General features: G+C 43.3%; 1 protein-coding gene across 2 annotated transcripts in view; it reads left to right on the top strand.

Moving 5' to 3' along the window:
• The first annotated feature begins 10,219 nt into the window (after positions 1 to 10,219).
• The window catches only part of LOC138953765 (paramyosin-like), a 26,740-nt gene continuing 19,909 nt past the window's right edge, over positions 10,220 to 17,050 (top strand). Inside the window, exon 1 of one of the 2 annotated variants that reach the window (XM_070325669.1) lies at positions 10,220 to 10,404. The gene's annotated coding sequence lies outside the window, so the exon portion shown is untranslated. Of the gene's footprint in view, positions 10,414 to 17,050 lie in introns of both variants that reach the window. The other variant, XM_070325670.1, reaches the window with a different exon arrangement.

Genomic DNA, 17,050 nt, shown 5'->3' with positions numbered 1-17,050 from the left:
CGAAGCTTTGTTTGTCTGTTTGTTTATGTGTTCGCCGTGTGTGTATGTGTGTCACAGTTAATATGTGTCCATTTGGTGCGTTTGGCTTCATAGTTCCTTCATACGAGTAACTTTGTTAACAGTTCATTATTCGGACACAGATTAACAAGTTATAGAATGTTCGTGTAGAACAGACACTTAGCCACAAAAAACACCTGGTTTTGAAATGAATTATTACCTCGATTCCGTTCAAAGGAGCTTTCCCCAAACACCTTTTTAACAATATCCAATTGATCTATGAAGATATGGGTCCATGCGACCCCGAGGCAGAGGATGCCTGTTTGCGGACAGGGGGAAATTGAGAAGGGGGGGAGGACCGATACTATAAACCCCAACCTGTGTACACATTGCTAACAGGAACCTGTGCACAAAATGTGTAATGTATCTCACGACAGATTATTTTTTTCGGGGAGGAGGAGGGGGGGGGGGGGGGCGCATTCTTATGATTAGCCTAAGTCGCTTCGCGTCCTCAATTTAGACTTTTGAATTCAAAGTACACCCCTTTTACAAAGTAACTGATTCACCCATGTGTGTCGTGTGTATGTGCGTGTGTCTGTGTGCTTGTCTGTGTGTTTGTGTGATTGTAGTGCGATTCAGAGACACCTACTGGACAGATCTTCATGAAACTCTGTCTCCAGTTGGAAATGTCCTCCCTGTTGTGGATGGTAGGAGCCGGGTTTTGGACAAGGGGGACATTTCCAACTTGAGACGAAGTTTGAGGTAACGTGATGCATTATAACTGAAATACACAATTAGTAGTGCCCCAATATGCAAGTGTGTTCGTATCATCAACTGATGAAAAGTGTGTCCGTAGATTTTGGTTACGCGTCGCAGTGTTAGCTGTGTACGACCTCCCACAGTCCAATGCCGCGAATTGTTGTTACAGCCCCTGACTTTTTTATGTACGGAATCCGGTAGTCTTTTTGTTGTTGTTAAATAATTATATTGCCAAACGTTATGACATTTTGGGATAATTGAACGAGTTTCAATACACATTTGCTGAGCACCTGTGTGCTAAAAGGAAATGTCGTTTGTTTTTATCAAAACTCAAAACTAATTTTCAATGTTTATTCGTGCAAACCGTCACACAAACATGCGTGCCTCTATGAGTATGCGTGTGGCTGCTTTCGTAGTTCAGGCTAGATTACAAGTCAGCTGTGTTAGGGTGCAAGCCTTTTGATAATTTACCCCACACCAAATCCCCCCCCACCCCCACACACCCCGATACCTGTCAAATTCCCTCAAAATGCAAGAACAATTCCGTTACCTTAGATCATCAACAGAAAATAATCCTCCGGATCCTAAAGATCAGGACGAAAACATAGCGAAACACTTTAGATATCAGATACCGACTTTATGTAATGCGCTTCAAAATCATATTTGAGAGAGAGAAAGAGAGAGAGAGAGAGAGAGAAAGAGAGAGAGAGAGAGAGAGAGAGAGAGAGAGAGAGAGAGAGAGAGAGAGTATGCGTGTATTCCAATTGTAAATAGTCAGAAATATAGTTATTGACTGTGTACTTATTCTTATCGCTATGAGGGGTTGGTTTGCTTGTGTGTGTGTGTGTGTGTGTGTGTGTGTGTGTGTGTGTGTTTGTGATTACTGGGGTGGGCGGGTGGTGGAGGGGGGGGGTGGTATTGGATCTGGGGGAGGGAAGGGGGGGGGGGGGGTTGGCAGGGGGTATCGGTGCACTAAAGGCACCAAGTGTTTGGGTGTATGTGTTTGTATTGCGATTCAGAGAAAACTACTATACAGATTTTTATGAAACTCTGCACACAGTACCCACACTTCTCCCTACCGCCTGACCTACTGGGCTCCCAAATGAATGTTTTTATCAATTTTTGTCAGTCAAGATATGGGGGTGGGGGTGGTGCGGGTATAATTGTGGAGTAAGCAATAAGAAAACACCTTATGGTTTTCTTAGGTATTGCAACGGTATATAGTGAAGTTAGCTGTGTTCAAATTTGTTTATGATCTGTCGAGCCAATTTTGTGTTACAACGTTTTTGAGTGATAATTGTATGTGTACGCTCTCGCCAATCCTGGATAATTTTCGGCATGCACATTGATAAGTACCGTATTATAATAAAGTGATACTCTCCATTCTTTTATCTACACAAAGTAATGTTTTATTTATCTTTTCTAAAGATAAAAATGTCAGTTAGGATGACGTTACGAATTACAGTGTTTTCTGTAAGGTCATATGTGACCCTCCACCACGACATGAGTCGCATGTCACCTTTGCATGATTTTCATATTTTTACATTTTCACAAAGAGTGTTTTATGCTCTATCCAGTGGTGAAAATCGTTTTAGAAAAGAACGAAAACTGTTTGAGTTATAAGCCTGTGACTAAGGTGACCCTCACACTGTTACCAGACACTCCCCGGACTTATATTAAGCCCAGCGCAGAACCGCGCGAGGTGACATGCGACTCATTTCGTGGTGGAGGGTCACATATGTGTCCACCCGGTACCCCCCAAAACTGACAAAACTCTTATAAAAAAAAAATGAATAAGAAAACAAAGTTTTTTGTCTGTCTGCAGTGGTGGACATATAGCTTAGAGAAACATGTGCTCAAAATGTGTAATGGATTTCACGTGCGACTTTTTGTTCTTTCTTGTGTTGAGGTGGGTGGGGGGGGGGGGGGGGTGGGCGTATGCCCCTTGATCGGTCTCGGGCGCTCTGCGACCTCGATTTACACTCTTGAATTCTAAAAACACCCCCCTTACAAACTAACTGATCTTACCCTGGTGTATATGTTTAGGTTACAACACGAGTGGTTTTTTATATGGCTTGTATTTCAGTCAAGACCCAGCGGATGAATATCATCGGGAGACACGAGCCTCTGGCGAGTGGCTCTCGATTGATATTCCCGCTGGGTCTTGACTGAAATACAAGCCATATAAAAAACCACGAGTGTTGTAATCTGTATATCCCATTCTACCATCAAACACAAAGTGTAGACTACTAGCGGCACTGTTGCGATCTGTGCAGGGTAAAACTGTTGCCAGCGAGACTTAGCCCTTTTGCAACCTTAAACTAAGTGACCGTCGCTGAAAAAATAAAACGAATGAGTGCATCGATAAGTACGCGGTAACACTACTTTCAGACCATTTAAAAGCTTTAAGTAAAGGTTCGTAAGTTGCAAGAAAGTAATGAAGTCGAATAGAAATTAATTTAGTTGAAGCGCACAATTCTTTTGTTTTGCGTTTCAGGTCGGCAGAACGGGCGAAACGGGTTTGGGACCCATTTGGCTTACTCGATTCAGAATTGATTCCACGTTGTTTTTCTCGAACGTGTGTAATTAGGCTTATTGACAGAGAAGCAAATTTTAGGGAACAAATATGTAGGTTTAGATTTAACCATTTGCTCCCTATTTGAAATGTATCTACGTGATAAACTGTTTTGCGAGTGTGTTTGCATGGATGAACTTAAACTGGTATGGCCCGTGTGAGGAAAACGCGACCGACACGTCTGTCACCGCCGATTGATTGCATTTTGAAGGAATATGACTGGATTACGGAAAAATATGTGGACTTACTGCAGAGCCAGGCAAAAGAGTAGACTTGCTCGCAAAACACGTGAAACAGCCGATGTTTGATAGCTGAAGGCGCACACCAAAACACACTACCGACAGAAGTTCTCAAAAGTCGTCTGCTAACGATGCAAGGGGAGGGTACTCGTGTTTTTGTTTTGGTTCGCTAGCATCTGGTTATCTTGTAAGTTGAATGTTCGTTTTTTTCGACCTGCATTGCTTTCATAATGAAAGAAACTTTTGCTTATTGCATCTCATACATCAGATCAGTTCTGAGATTCATTTTTGCGTGCAACTGATATGGTTTTCTGAGCCGTGCAATACGATTTTAGAACTTCATACAAATGTGTCACATTGTTCGGCGCGAGGTCAAAGGTCGGGAGGAAAGTAGTCCTTTGCCCAAATCGGAATCTGCACTATCATATATTTTTTGGAGTCCATGATGTATTTATTGAGCTATAAAAATACAACATATATACCCATACTGAAGTAACAGAGACAAAGAAGGGAGGTCATGGGATATATATATATATATATATATATATATATGTGTGTGTGTGTGTGTGTGTGTGTGTGTGTGTCTCTGTGTGTGTGTGTGTGTGGTGTGCGATTCATACTGAGAAATTTACTGGATAGATCTTCATGAAACTTTGCACACAAATGTTCCGACCCCCAACCCTTCACCCTGATTCAAACTCATGTATCACAAGTCCAGCGCTCTACCAACTGACCAACAGCACTCCCAAATTATTTCTTTTTTTTATCATTTTTGTCAGTCAAGATATGGGGGTGGGGTTGGTACGGGAATAATTGTGAAGCAGACAATACGACAACAACTTATTTTGTTTACAGGTATTGTATCTGTATACAGTGAACTTAGCTGTGTTCAAGTTTAGTTATGTTCTGACGAGCGAATTTTTTTTAAATACGTTTTTACTACTAAAGGAGTGATATTTTTATGTGTACGCCCTCGAGAAACCTCGATCATTTTCTGAAAATGCACGTTGATAAGTATCGTTTTATGATAAAGTTATACTCTCCATTCATTTATCTACACAAACTAATGTTTCATTTATTATTTGTAGAGCTAAATATGTCAGTTGGGATCATGTTAAGAATCGCAGTGTTTTTCGCAAAATCGTACTTGACAACCCCCAGTAAAAAAATTCTAAAAAAAAGTTAATACGTCAACCTCTTTTTTTCTTTGCACAGATGTGTCCATATTGCTTAGAGGAACCTGTGCACAAAATGTGTAATGTTTCTTTCACGCGATTTGAACACACAAGTAACCCCTTAAGAATCGCAGTGTTTTTCGCAAAATCGTACTTGACAACCCCCGGTAAAAAAATTCTAAAAAAAAAATTAATACGTCGACCCCCTTTTTTCTTTGCACAGATGTGTCCATATTGCTTAGAGGAACCTGTGCACAAAATGTGTAATGTTTCTCACACGCGAATTTTTTTTAAATACGTTTTTACTACTAAAGGAGTGATCATTTTATGTGTACGCCCTCGATAAACCTCGATCATTTTCTGAAAATGCACGTTGATAAGTACCGTTTTATGATAAAGTTATACTCTCCATTCATTTATATACACAAACTAATGTCTCATTTATTATTTGTAGAGCTAAATATGTCAGTTGGGATCATGTTAAAAATCGCAGTGTTTTTCGCAAAATCGTACTTGACAACCCCCAGTAAAAAAATTCTAAAAAAAAAGTTAATACGTCGACCCCCTTTTTTCTTTGCACAGATGTGTCCATATTGCTTAGAGGAACCTGTGCACAAAATGTGTAATGTTTCTGACGAGCGATTTGAACACACAAGTACCCCTTAAGAATACAAAGGCCGTCGTCTCCTAGGGGGGTCCTGGGGCATGCCCCACTCCCCCCCCGTGAGGAAAATATTGATAAAAACAAGGTAAATGGAGCAATCGGGTCCAATCAGCCATTATCTTTTCTTAATTTACAAATGTTTTTGTTTTTCTTCTTTTTTTTTTTTTTTAGGTGGTGGGGGGGGGGGGGGGGGGGAGGGGTCCGAAAAAAACCCGGGATCCGCCCCTGACCTTCGCTTCTTTTCCTTCTTTTGCAGGGAGTGATCGATCGGGCATAGACGTGTGTCTGTTACTGGTCTCCTACTTAATTGTTCCTTTTTGTTATACCACACACCTTCTCCTTCATCACTCTGTCTCTGAGTCCATTTATCACTGGGAGACCGGCACGGTTGGCCTAGTGGTAAGGCGTCCGCCCCGTGATCGGGAGGTCGTGGGTTCGAACCCCGGCCGGGTCATACCTAAGACTTATAAATTGGCAATCTAGTGGCTGCTCCGCCTGGCGTCTGGCATTATGGGGTTAGTGCTAGGACTGGTTGGTCCGGTGTCAGAATAATGTGACTGGGTGAGACATGAAGCCTGTGCTGCGACTTCTGTCTTGTGTGTGGCGCACATTATATGTCAAAGTAGCACCGCCCTGATATGGCCCTTCGTGGTCGGCTGGGCGTTAAGCAAACAAACAAACAAAAAAATCACTGGGAGTAAGAATACAGTACATAACCTACTTTTCTAGGTTTTGTATGCAATGCTTAACATCATGGAAGATGAGGATACGATGATCAGTTCGAACATCTTTGAACGGCGTCTGTCTGAACCTGCATGCTTTGAGGCGTGGTGTCTTTGTGATTGTCTTAATGCTATGTGATGAAATGGGTTGATTGGTGGTGCGTGTGTGTGTTTGTGTGTGTGTGTGTGTGTGTGTGTGTGTGTGTGTGTGTGTGTGTGTGTGTGTGTGTGTGTGTTGTGTGTGTGTTGTGTGAGAGAGAGAGAGAGAGAGAGAGAGAGAGAGAGAGAGAGAGAGAGAGAGAGAGAGAGAGAGAGAGAGAGAGAGAGAGAGAGAGAGAGAGAGAACTTTGAACTTTGAACTTTATTACAGGAAAGATAGCATTAGGTCCGTAGGACCTTTCTTACAGCTAGTCCTGATCAAAGCAAACAAAATGGTTATAATCGAAATGGGAATACATAGGAACAAACTTTTTATGATGAAACGCAGACACACGCAATAATAGTAATATAAGAATAAGATCATTCTTTAGACATGTGATATACAGATATCACAATACGGGCAATACAACCATACATTATCAGAACACACACCAAGTTGACGCAAGACACACACATGCACATTTTAGAAGGATAGAAGGCACACATACGTTTGAGCAACCAGGCACATCACATTAAAGTGATGTTTGAATGTATTTTTGCAGATGTGTTTTGAATGTTTTAAGGTTACTGATCGATTTTAAGCATGTAGGTAGGGAGTTCCAGACATAGGCTCCCGAGTATGAAAGACTAGTTTTAAATATGTCAATGCGTGGCTTCGGGCAGGCCAGATTATGCTTGAAGGTGGAATACCGAGAAGGAGTTGATTGAAACAAGTGAGTTAGATATTCTGGTGCTTGGTCACGTAGGAGCTTGTGCATGAAAACTGATTTAGTAAATAAAAGCTGTTGTTTAAGTTGAGATATATTGAGGGCTGTCAGTTTTGCGTCAGTAGTTAGTGATGGGTCAGGCAGAATGAGTTTAGCTGACCTTCGATGACGAGAATTTATAGTTTTGAATAATGCATCACTACAGCCATCCCAGATGACAGAGGCATAATCAATGTGAGGTTTGATGTGGGCGTTGTAGAACATTTTTCGGGCGTCTAAAGTTATGACTGACTGACGTTTTGAAAGTAGGAATAAATTTCTTGAAACGTGTTTACACAGATGTTCAATGTGGGAATGCCACCTAAGCTTATCATCATCGAGAGAGAGAGAGAGAGAGAGAGAGAGAGAGAGAGAGAGAGAGAGAGAGAGAGAGAGAGAGAGAGAGAGAGAGAGAGAGAGAGAGAGCATATTAGACAGAGAAACGGAGAGAAAACGAGAGAGAGAGAGAGAGAGAGAGAGAGAGAGAGAGAGAGAGAGAGAGAGAGAGAGAGAGAGAGAGAGAGAGAGAGAGAGAGAGAGAGAGAGAGAGAGAGAGAGAGAGAGAGAGAGAGAGAGAGAGAGAGAGAGAGTATATTCTCGGACGAGCCAGTGGAGTGCGTCCTGTTGTTTCAACCAAAAGTTTCGCCCACATAAAGACCATTCATTTCCCTCGTATTCAAAGACCAGAAAAACACAAGCAAATACATCATGAACTGTTTATCGCTGACTTTTATTGCGGTGTGAAACGGAGAGAAACTGTCAGTGTGACCAAGGTATTTCCATGTTGTAAGAACGCCGCGCCTTAGCCTCAAACCGTGAAAAACAGTCGCTCGTTTACCTGTGAAGATTATAGAAAGGTTACGTTTTCAACGAAGTACGTGACGAACACTGTGACGAGTAGGAAGATTGCATTGTTTCTGACTGAGCTGATGACTGAAAATCATTGGCGTAGCAGGTTTAAGCCTGCCTCCATGCAGGTCGATCAGTTTCCTTAAGTGTCGTTCACATGGCACACTTTCAGTCTATCTGCCTGAGTTGTGTGATTAAAAATCAGTCGCAGCGTTGCAGGTTTATCTCAATGCATTGACAGCCGGTCGATCAGTTTCCTTAAGTGTCGTTCACATGGCACACTTTTAAACAACTTTGAAACAACAGAAATCGCTCACGAGTTGTTGAGGTCAAGCTGACGAAAAGTCTGCCATGTAAACGGCCCCCACGATTTCGGTTCGATTTCGGACAGATTTCGCCGCGACTCAAAAACTCAATTAGGCGCTGCTCGACTTGGCCGTGACTTGGCGCAGATTGTGCGCAGATTTTCCTCATAGCGGCGTGTACTGATTGGTTAGCTCTAAGATGGTTACACGATGGTTCACACGAGAAAGACTGTATCTTTAAGACAGGGTTTGGCATTTGTTCTTGGAATATAATTACCCATGCAAAGAAATGTACAGTTCTTTTTGGCGGCTGTAATTATGTCACCACTCTGTACGGCCAATTTGTACGGTTCAATTTGCCCCAAAAATGTGTCAAAAAAAACTCCTTAGATACTACACCTTTTAAGTTTCATACGTACTATACAAAGTATGCGAAAGTAGTGCGTATGAAAGGAATCAAGAACACACAGACACACATACACAGACACACATACACAGACACACACACACACACACACACACACACACACACACACACATACACACACACACACACACACACACACACACACACACACACACACACACACACACACACACACACAAGACCTGAACCGACACGAATCTTTATCGTTTTGTCGTAAATTCTTGTTCGTAGAGAACGCAACTTCCCTAATATTATGCTGATCCCCATCCCGCGAAAACGATCGTTTCATCGCCGGATTCGCCGAGACTAGTATAAATTTGCCTGAGGTAAAACACAGCGAAAGGAGAAAGATCCCACACGGTGACAGGATTGCCGGTGTAACACGAAATTTTTACTCCACGAAAAATTAACTCCGGAGTAAATATTTCGTACGAAATTCTTACTCCGAGTACACTTTTCGTACGAGAAAAGAACTCCCCAAGGCACGAAAAAATTACTCCCCCCACGAAATTTTTACTCCCCATTTTTTTTACTTCCAGTAAAAATCTCGTACGCAAAAATGGGATGCGGGCGAAGGGATAATGCCAATAAGTGATCTCGCGCAACCGAATGTCGCGCTACCCTCCTTCCACCACCAAGACTAACAGGGGACAAGGGAGTAAAAATGTCGTACACCTGGCATGGAAAGTTAAATTGCTCGTGTTGGGGTGAAGTAATTTATTCGTTATTTATTCGTCAGGGGAGTAACATTTTTGTACGAAATTTTTACTCGGAACTCACCTGTCTTGGGGAGTAATTTTCTCGTGCAATGGGGGAGTGCTTTTTTCGTAAGGGGAGTAACTTTTTTGTACAAAATGTTTACTCCGGAGTAAAAATCTCGTGGGAGTAATTTTCTCGTGTTACACCGGCGCTGGTTGGGACTGACTGTCGTCTGGGTATTACGCATGGCTATTTAGCTGCTCGTTTGGTCACCTGTTGAATGATTACGTCTGGACACAAACACACACGACTCAAAACTTCTTTCAAATTATCGGACAGAGAGACATATACGCACACAGTACCCATTTACACATCTGTTAATTTATGGTTGTAAAAAATCATAAACTGTGGAAAAGGCCTATAGATGCTCTTTGAAAAGACAAAACGCTCCCTTCCCTCCCTTATCATCCTCCCCAACCCCCCCCCCCCCCCCCTCCTCGCCTCCACCATTACTCTACCTGTTCTGCGAAAAGTGTTGCATCATTATAGGCATGTTATCATTGTAACAAATATATGTGTGTGTGTGTGTGTGTGTGTGTGTGTGTGTGTGTATGTGTGTGTGTGTGTGTGTGTGTGTGTGTGTGTGTGTGTGTATGTGTGTGTGTGTGTAAGCAGACAGAGACTGAGACAGAGAGAAACTCACTGACTTTACTTTTCAGGTAAAACTGAAGTAAAACAAGACAAAAGATTACCATTCGTCCGCGCATGGTCTGCAGTGCAAAAGACAATGTCCTCTTGCAAGAAATGTGTTGAAAATAAGGTGTCAGCGATCTTGCTTCGTGTATGTTAGCGCTCACAGTCTCGCACGTCGCGTTTCTGACAACGTGGCCTCAGCCAAGACGTACAGTTGTAACTTCAAAAGTAAGACTCAGTCTTGGTGTGCTCTGTGCTGCGTGTAAAGTCTGACGTCTCTTCCGTCATTGCTAGAGTGTCGGCTGCTCTTGCAGTTGTGTCGTCTGCGTTTTGCAGTGTGAGCTCACAAGGACTAAACGTAAACTTTATTTTTCAACAAGAGTTATAATCGGAAGGTCAGTGAGGTATTTATACTTTATTCATGTTTTTGAATGTGTATAATGTTTTGTTGTCTTCAAATGGTTTTGGTGTTCAAGCAAATCTTTAATTTTAATTTTCGTAAAGTATAATTTGTTATGATTCTGATAAATAAATATTTTGTATGGTTTTGTCGAAAGGAGGACACATTGGCCTAAGTATGGTGTGTTTTGGTAGTAAATTAACTTTGCACGTGTTACGTGCTATTTGCGACTTAAATAAGTCCAGTATTACCTCTGCCCCGCTCCGCCAAAACAAATACACGAGACAAAAACACTGACACACAAACGCACACACACACACACACACACACACATAAACAGACACACACACACACACACACACACACACACACACACACACAAACAGACACACACACACACACACACACACACACACACATACAGACACACACGTGGGTGTCACGCGGTGTAGGCTACGCACGGTGCGTACGTGCGTGAGTGCGTGCGGCATGCGTACGTGGGTGTGAGTGTGTTTGTGTGTGAGTGTGTGTGTGTGAATTTATCTGTTTGCCTGTCTATTATCTTCGTGTATCTTTTTACAAGGACATTCAGACATGGTTTTCTGCAGCCTACTGGTCAATTCACACATCAACGGAACACTTCTCTATCTTTCCAGCTGAATTGGATGGAAAAACACTTCAGTTATCACATATGATTAAAAGTAAACAAAAATCTGAGTGAGCAAGGCTATTATTTGCAAAGCGCAAAATTCTCGTTTCGTCGTTACAACAGCTTTTATCTGCAGTGTTTATCTTCTTGGCACGCACATTTTCCTTATCTGTAGTCTGTGTTTCCACAATTTGTGCTTCGTTTTCCTGTCAGGCAAGGAACTAAAATTAAATCGAAATATCATATAACCTATTATGTTTTTGGCCACATCATAGCCACATAATACAACTATTAGTAGTATGACACTGTCGCAGGTAACAAGCGTCCACCTTTAAGCGTAAACACAGGCAGACAGACAGTCACACAGACAGAGGGAAGTGTAAAAACACGCACGCACGCACGCACGCACGCTCGCACGCACACACACACACATCACACCCACACACACACGGCACACACACACACACACACACACACACACACACACACACCGTCACACACATACCGTCACACACACACACACTAACACTAACACTAACACCAACACCGAAACAATATCAGATTACAATAATAATGACAGATACAAAGCCGCCCTAATAGATGATCAACGTAGCAACAGGACAGTCATTGTATTACAGCAGCGATTTCATTTTGTCTTACTACAAAAGTCCAGAGAGAGAGAGAGAGAGAGAGAGAGAGAGAGAGAGAGAGAGAGAGAGAGAGAGAGAGAGAGAGAGGGATAGAGAGAGAGAGAGAGAGAGAACAAGAGAGAGGGATAGAGAGAGAGAGAGAGAGAACAAGAGAGAGAGAGAGAGAGAGAACAAGAGAGAGAGAGAGAGAAAAGAAGAAGAAGAAAAGAGAGAGAGAGAGAGAGAGAGAGAGAGACAAACAGACAGACAGACAGACAGAGAGACAGAGAGACAGACAGACAGACAGACAGACAGACAGACAGAGACAGAGACAGACAGGCAGACACAGAAACAGATAGATAGGGAGTTGATCATTTATCTGCACACAAAGCTTGTGCGCAAGTAACCTCATCTCTTTGTTTCAAGCATATCCTCAATAAGTCTCTGAATAAATATCTAACGACTCTTATCAATTCAACAATTACTCTTGAAGCACACGGGCACTTTGCAGAACTAATTATCCAATGATAAATTCACGTCATTTTGAGTTGTATATCACACAGAAGAAGGTAATGAAAACACGCGGATGATCGTCAAGAGACAGGCTGAGAATTATTAGACATTTCTTTCGTTATACTTTACATTATTATTATGATTGGGTTTGTTGATAACAAAAACGCCCCTCTCATGCTCTCTCCTCCATTTGATCATAGACCATTTATCCTGGACCGCCAACTAGCTCTCTCTCCGCTCTTTCAGTTCTCTCTATTACGAGGTAGCGGCCTCTCGCATTTAGGAACCTACGCTTACATGGCCTTTCAGAAATCAGGGGGATGTCATATCCGGTGTCGATTGTAAACATGGACGAAGTTGCCGAGGTAAGTTCTGAAAATGCTAAAATAAACTCAGCTAAAGTGCATATGGAACATGTTTTTCGATGAGTTTTGTTCTTCTTCTTCTTCTTCCATATTGTGACCACGGTCATTTTGGCTGACCATTATGTCACATTGTGGAGGGTTGCAGATTCCAAAAAAAAAAAAAAAAAAAAAAAAAAAAAAAAAACCCTAGCTAGAATCTACTGGGGGCTGGGGAGTTCCTGCACAATGCAGGAACTCGACTCCTGCGCAGTGTAGGAGTCTGGGGTCTGGGGGTGTGAGAGGAGGAGGGATGAAGGGGTCTCGTTCCAGTCCCTGATTGTTCTTGGGAGGAAGCTGTTCTTTCTGTAGTTTGTTCTCGCTGGGATCCGCTTGAATTGCTGTCTCTCTGTGGGGACTCCTCTTCTAGCCCTTGGGGCGAGTAGGTGTAGCTCCTCGCACCTCACATGTGCGGATCCCGATGTGATCTTCTTCAGCATGGAGAGCCTGGCCTCTTTCCTGCGTTCTTCTAGCGAGGGCCACTCTAGTTCGTTGAGCATGTCGTCCACGCTGGCCGTCTGTTTGTGTCTGTTGAGAACAAAACGAGCTGCCCTACGCTGCACTTTTTCAATCTGGCTGACCTCTTTGATCTTGTGCGGGTCCCAGACTGTGCAAGCGTACTCGACTATTGGTCGGACGAGTGATTTGTAGGCTAGTTCTTTTGTCTTTGGAGATCCGATTTTCAGGTTTCTCCTCAGCATGCCTAGTGCACTGTTGGCTTTGGCACACACGTTGTTGATGTGTTTGTCCCAACCTGCATCTTTCTGAATGGTGACGCCCAGGTATTTGATGGCGTCCACCGACTCCAGCTGGTGGTCATGGAGCACGTAGTCGTGGGGCTTGGTTGTTCTGCTTCGAGTCATTGGGAGGGTGTTGCATTTGTCAGGATGGAATGACATTTCCCACTCTTCTTCCCATGCTTCTAAGCTTCGCAGATCGTCCTGGAGACTCTCGTGGTCTTGTTGAGAAGTCACTGGCCTGTTCAGCATGGTGTCGTCTGCAAACAGGCGCGAGCTTGAAGTGACTCTGTCCGGTAGGTCATTGATGTAGGCTAGGAAGAGGCATGGGCCCAGCACAGATCCTTGGGGTACTCCTGACTTGACGTCAGTATAGTCAGACTCTGCCCCTTCCACGACGACTGACTGGCGGCGCCCACTGAGGAAGCTCCCGATCCAGTCGTTGACCTTTCCTCGGACACCATAGTGGTGGAGTTTATGGCACAGTAAACTGTGGTTGACTTTGTCAAATGCCTTGGCAAAATCCATGACAACTATATTAGTCTGGAGGCTTTTTTCTAAGTTGGTTGTGAGTTCCTCAAAGAGTTCAAGCAGTTGGGTTTCACATGAACGACCTTTTCTGAACCCATGTTGTTCTTCGCACAGTATCTTGTTGGACTCGAGATGACTCATGATGCTGCTGACCAGAATGTGCTCCATCACCTTGCACGAAACGCTTGTGAGAGAAATTGGGCGGTAGTTCATTGGGTCATAATGCTCGCCCTTTTTGAATACTGGGGCGACATGGGCAGTCTTCCAGTCATCCGGGACGGACCCTGAGCGGAGTGATTCCTGGAAGATGGTCGTCAGTGCTGGTGAAACTTCGGGTGCGAGCTCTCTGAGGACACGGGGGGATAGGTCGTCTGGGCCAGTTGCTTTGGTGGGATCCAGGTTCAGAAGGAGTTTTTCAACTCCCTTCTTTGAGATGGAGATTTCATCCATGGCGGGAAAAGATTCCTGGTCGCTGGACATGGTGCATTTCGTCTGGAACTCCTCGCTGGTGTAGGTGCGTCCGTCACTTGTTAAGTTTAGTTTGGAGTTTTGGAAAATCCAGTTCATTGTCACCTCCCATTGTCACAAATAACTGGAGCGTGCTTTCTTTTCACTGTCTTCGAATCGCTGGCCTTTCAAACCGGACGCAAAGCGCCCCTGAAAGTCGAGCGTCGTAACCTCGAAGGGTCACGTGACGAGTTGGCGGTCCAGGCTATTTGGTCTATGATTTGATCGGTATCCTCTCCGTCTTCCCGTCCCCTTATGTCCCCCTCCCGTGATCACCTCTTCTCTCTCCCCCCACCACCCCTCCCCCACCCCCCCCCCCCCCCCCCCCCCCGTTCCTGTTGATCATGTCACACACTGGACACTATCATTACGGATGGACAGTGAGAGGGTGTTATTGTAGCTGGGTCCCAGGGTCAGTGTGATGTATCAAAGGTCACTTTTATACTGACATACTGTGTCAACTCGGGGTTTATGGTGAAGACACATTTCATTTTGATTTACGGTGGTCAGTCCTGTCATAGCATACACGCACTGAGTGAGAAAAGAACGAAATCAAACAAACAAACAGACAGACAGACAGACAGACAGACAGGCAGACACACAAACAGACAAACAGACAAACAGACAGACAGACAGTCAGACAGACAGACAGACAGACAAATGAAACAGACAAACACACAAACAAACAAGCAAACACACACAAACAAACAAAACAACAACAAACACACATACAAACAAACAAACAATGTTTCTTTTCGTCAAAGATATGAAAGAGATGTTGTCGGTGCGGGTTCATGAAATGAAAACAGCGCTTGAGGTTTTGCAGTTTAACTTGGGCTTGAACTGGAAGGCCATGAGGCTTGTAAGTGTATTTTTGAACGGGAAAATATATATTAATGTTCAGAAATGTGTAATATTATATAGTCCTGTCAGGTTGTCATCGTAGAAATTCGTGTTGCTTTCTCCTTTGGGATTTTCAAGCTATTCCTTTCCTTTATTTGGTGTTTAACGTCGTTTTCAACCGTTCAAGGTTATATCGCGACGGTGGGAAAGCTAGCTGCCGTACAGAACCAGCAAAGGTGACCTGGTGTTGGTGATAGAAATGTGCAACTTCGGAGTTCTGAGCTTTGACCCACTAAAACAAGGAAATGTCGTTTCATTCAGACGCCTAAACAACAACATCTGTCACACTCCGACAGCACACGACATTAGGCTTATAATAAACGACAACGACAGGACCTGAAGTGCGGAGAGAAAATGGATGGATGGTTTTAAAGGCAGATGGGACGAGCTTGGCTGTTTTCGCTTGGATGTCTTGGCGTTGAGCACTCTCTTACTCTGTCTGTCTGTCTGTCTGTCTGTCTTCGCACTCTCTCGCTCTCTCTATCTCTCTCGCCCTCACACACCACACACACACACACACACACTCACACACATACACACACATACACACACAAACACACACACACACACACCACCACCCACACCACCACCAATAACAACAACAACAACAAAAACTAAAACTAAAACAACAACAATACGCCGTCGCCACCACGACTACCACCACCACCACCACCACCAACAACAACAACAACAAGGACAAAATGTGATCTGTGTATATTCTTCATCCAGCATCTTTGTTGATGTCTTTTTCAACCAATCTGTATTCTGAATCGTGACACCTTCTGATCATACAACAATATTCACAGCAGGTGATCACATATTCAGCCATGCGTAAAAGACGACCCCCATCTCCGGTCGTGTCACATATGCCATGCATGTATTAAACCTGAACGCTCCCTCTGTTGGTGATTAGCAAAGTAATAAACGCAGATCATTTAAGCGCACCTGCGTTGTGTACACCTGTTAAGGCTGAACACTCTGTGTTTATGGACATCCTCATCTGTTTGTTATCGATTTAAAAAACAAAATTGTTCATGGAAGCTAAGTAGTTTGTTTTGCTTCGATACATCCAATCCGTCGTGTTGTTTATTTGTTTGTTTGTTTGTTGGTGGGTTTTTTTTCATCGTAAATATTGCGTTGTTACTGATCTTATAATCAAACTTGCGTGTGTTTTTTTTAGCATACTCGTAATCATCTTTGCTTTAATTATGTACGCTATGTACATTATTGTGAGAAATCAGTCCGAATGTCCATGAGGGTAACCTTACAGGACTGTGTGAAATCTGTGCCCTTATCCCCTATCTTATAATCATTATCATTATCATCCTTGCTTTAATTCTGATGTTTGCGAACTTATGTACATTGTAATCATTATCATTATCATCGTTGTCGTCAAAGTTACAGGTTTCCTCGTAAATCATCAGCATTTCCCTCGTCACTATTAGTAGCATTATTATTATTATTTTTATCGACACTACCATTATAAGCCATAATTCTGTTCTGTGTCTGCACCAACCACGCCTCACCCCGACCCCCCCCCCCCCCCCCCCCCCCTACCTCCCTACCCTTCCCCAACCCCCTGTTTGGATATGTTTTACCTGTAGTCATTATCACAGAAGGATATTTAACATAACACCAGCCGTGTACTATGAGATCGCTTCCTGTTCAGTGCAAAGGCATAAATTAAGACCCTGACAAGGAAAGCTCAGCAGGATATTTATTGAAGCAGCCACACGACAAAACGACCTCCTGCCCTTTCCTGTCTCACATG

The sequence above is a fragment of the Littorina saxatilis genome, linkage group LG17, assembly GCF_037325665.1.
Source record: "Littorina saxatilis isolate snail1 linkage group LG17, US_GU_Lsax_2.0, whole genome shotgun sequence".
NCBI classification, from domain to species: Eukaryota; Metazoa; Mollusca; class Gastropoda; order Littorinimorpha; family Littorinidae; genus Littorina; species Littorina saxatilis.
The sequence above is the reverse complement of the archived record's forward strand: the minus strand, read 5'-3'. Positions and strand labels throughout refer to the sequence as shown.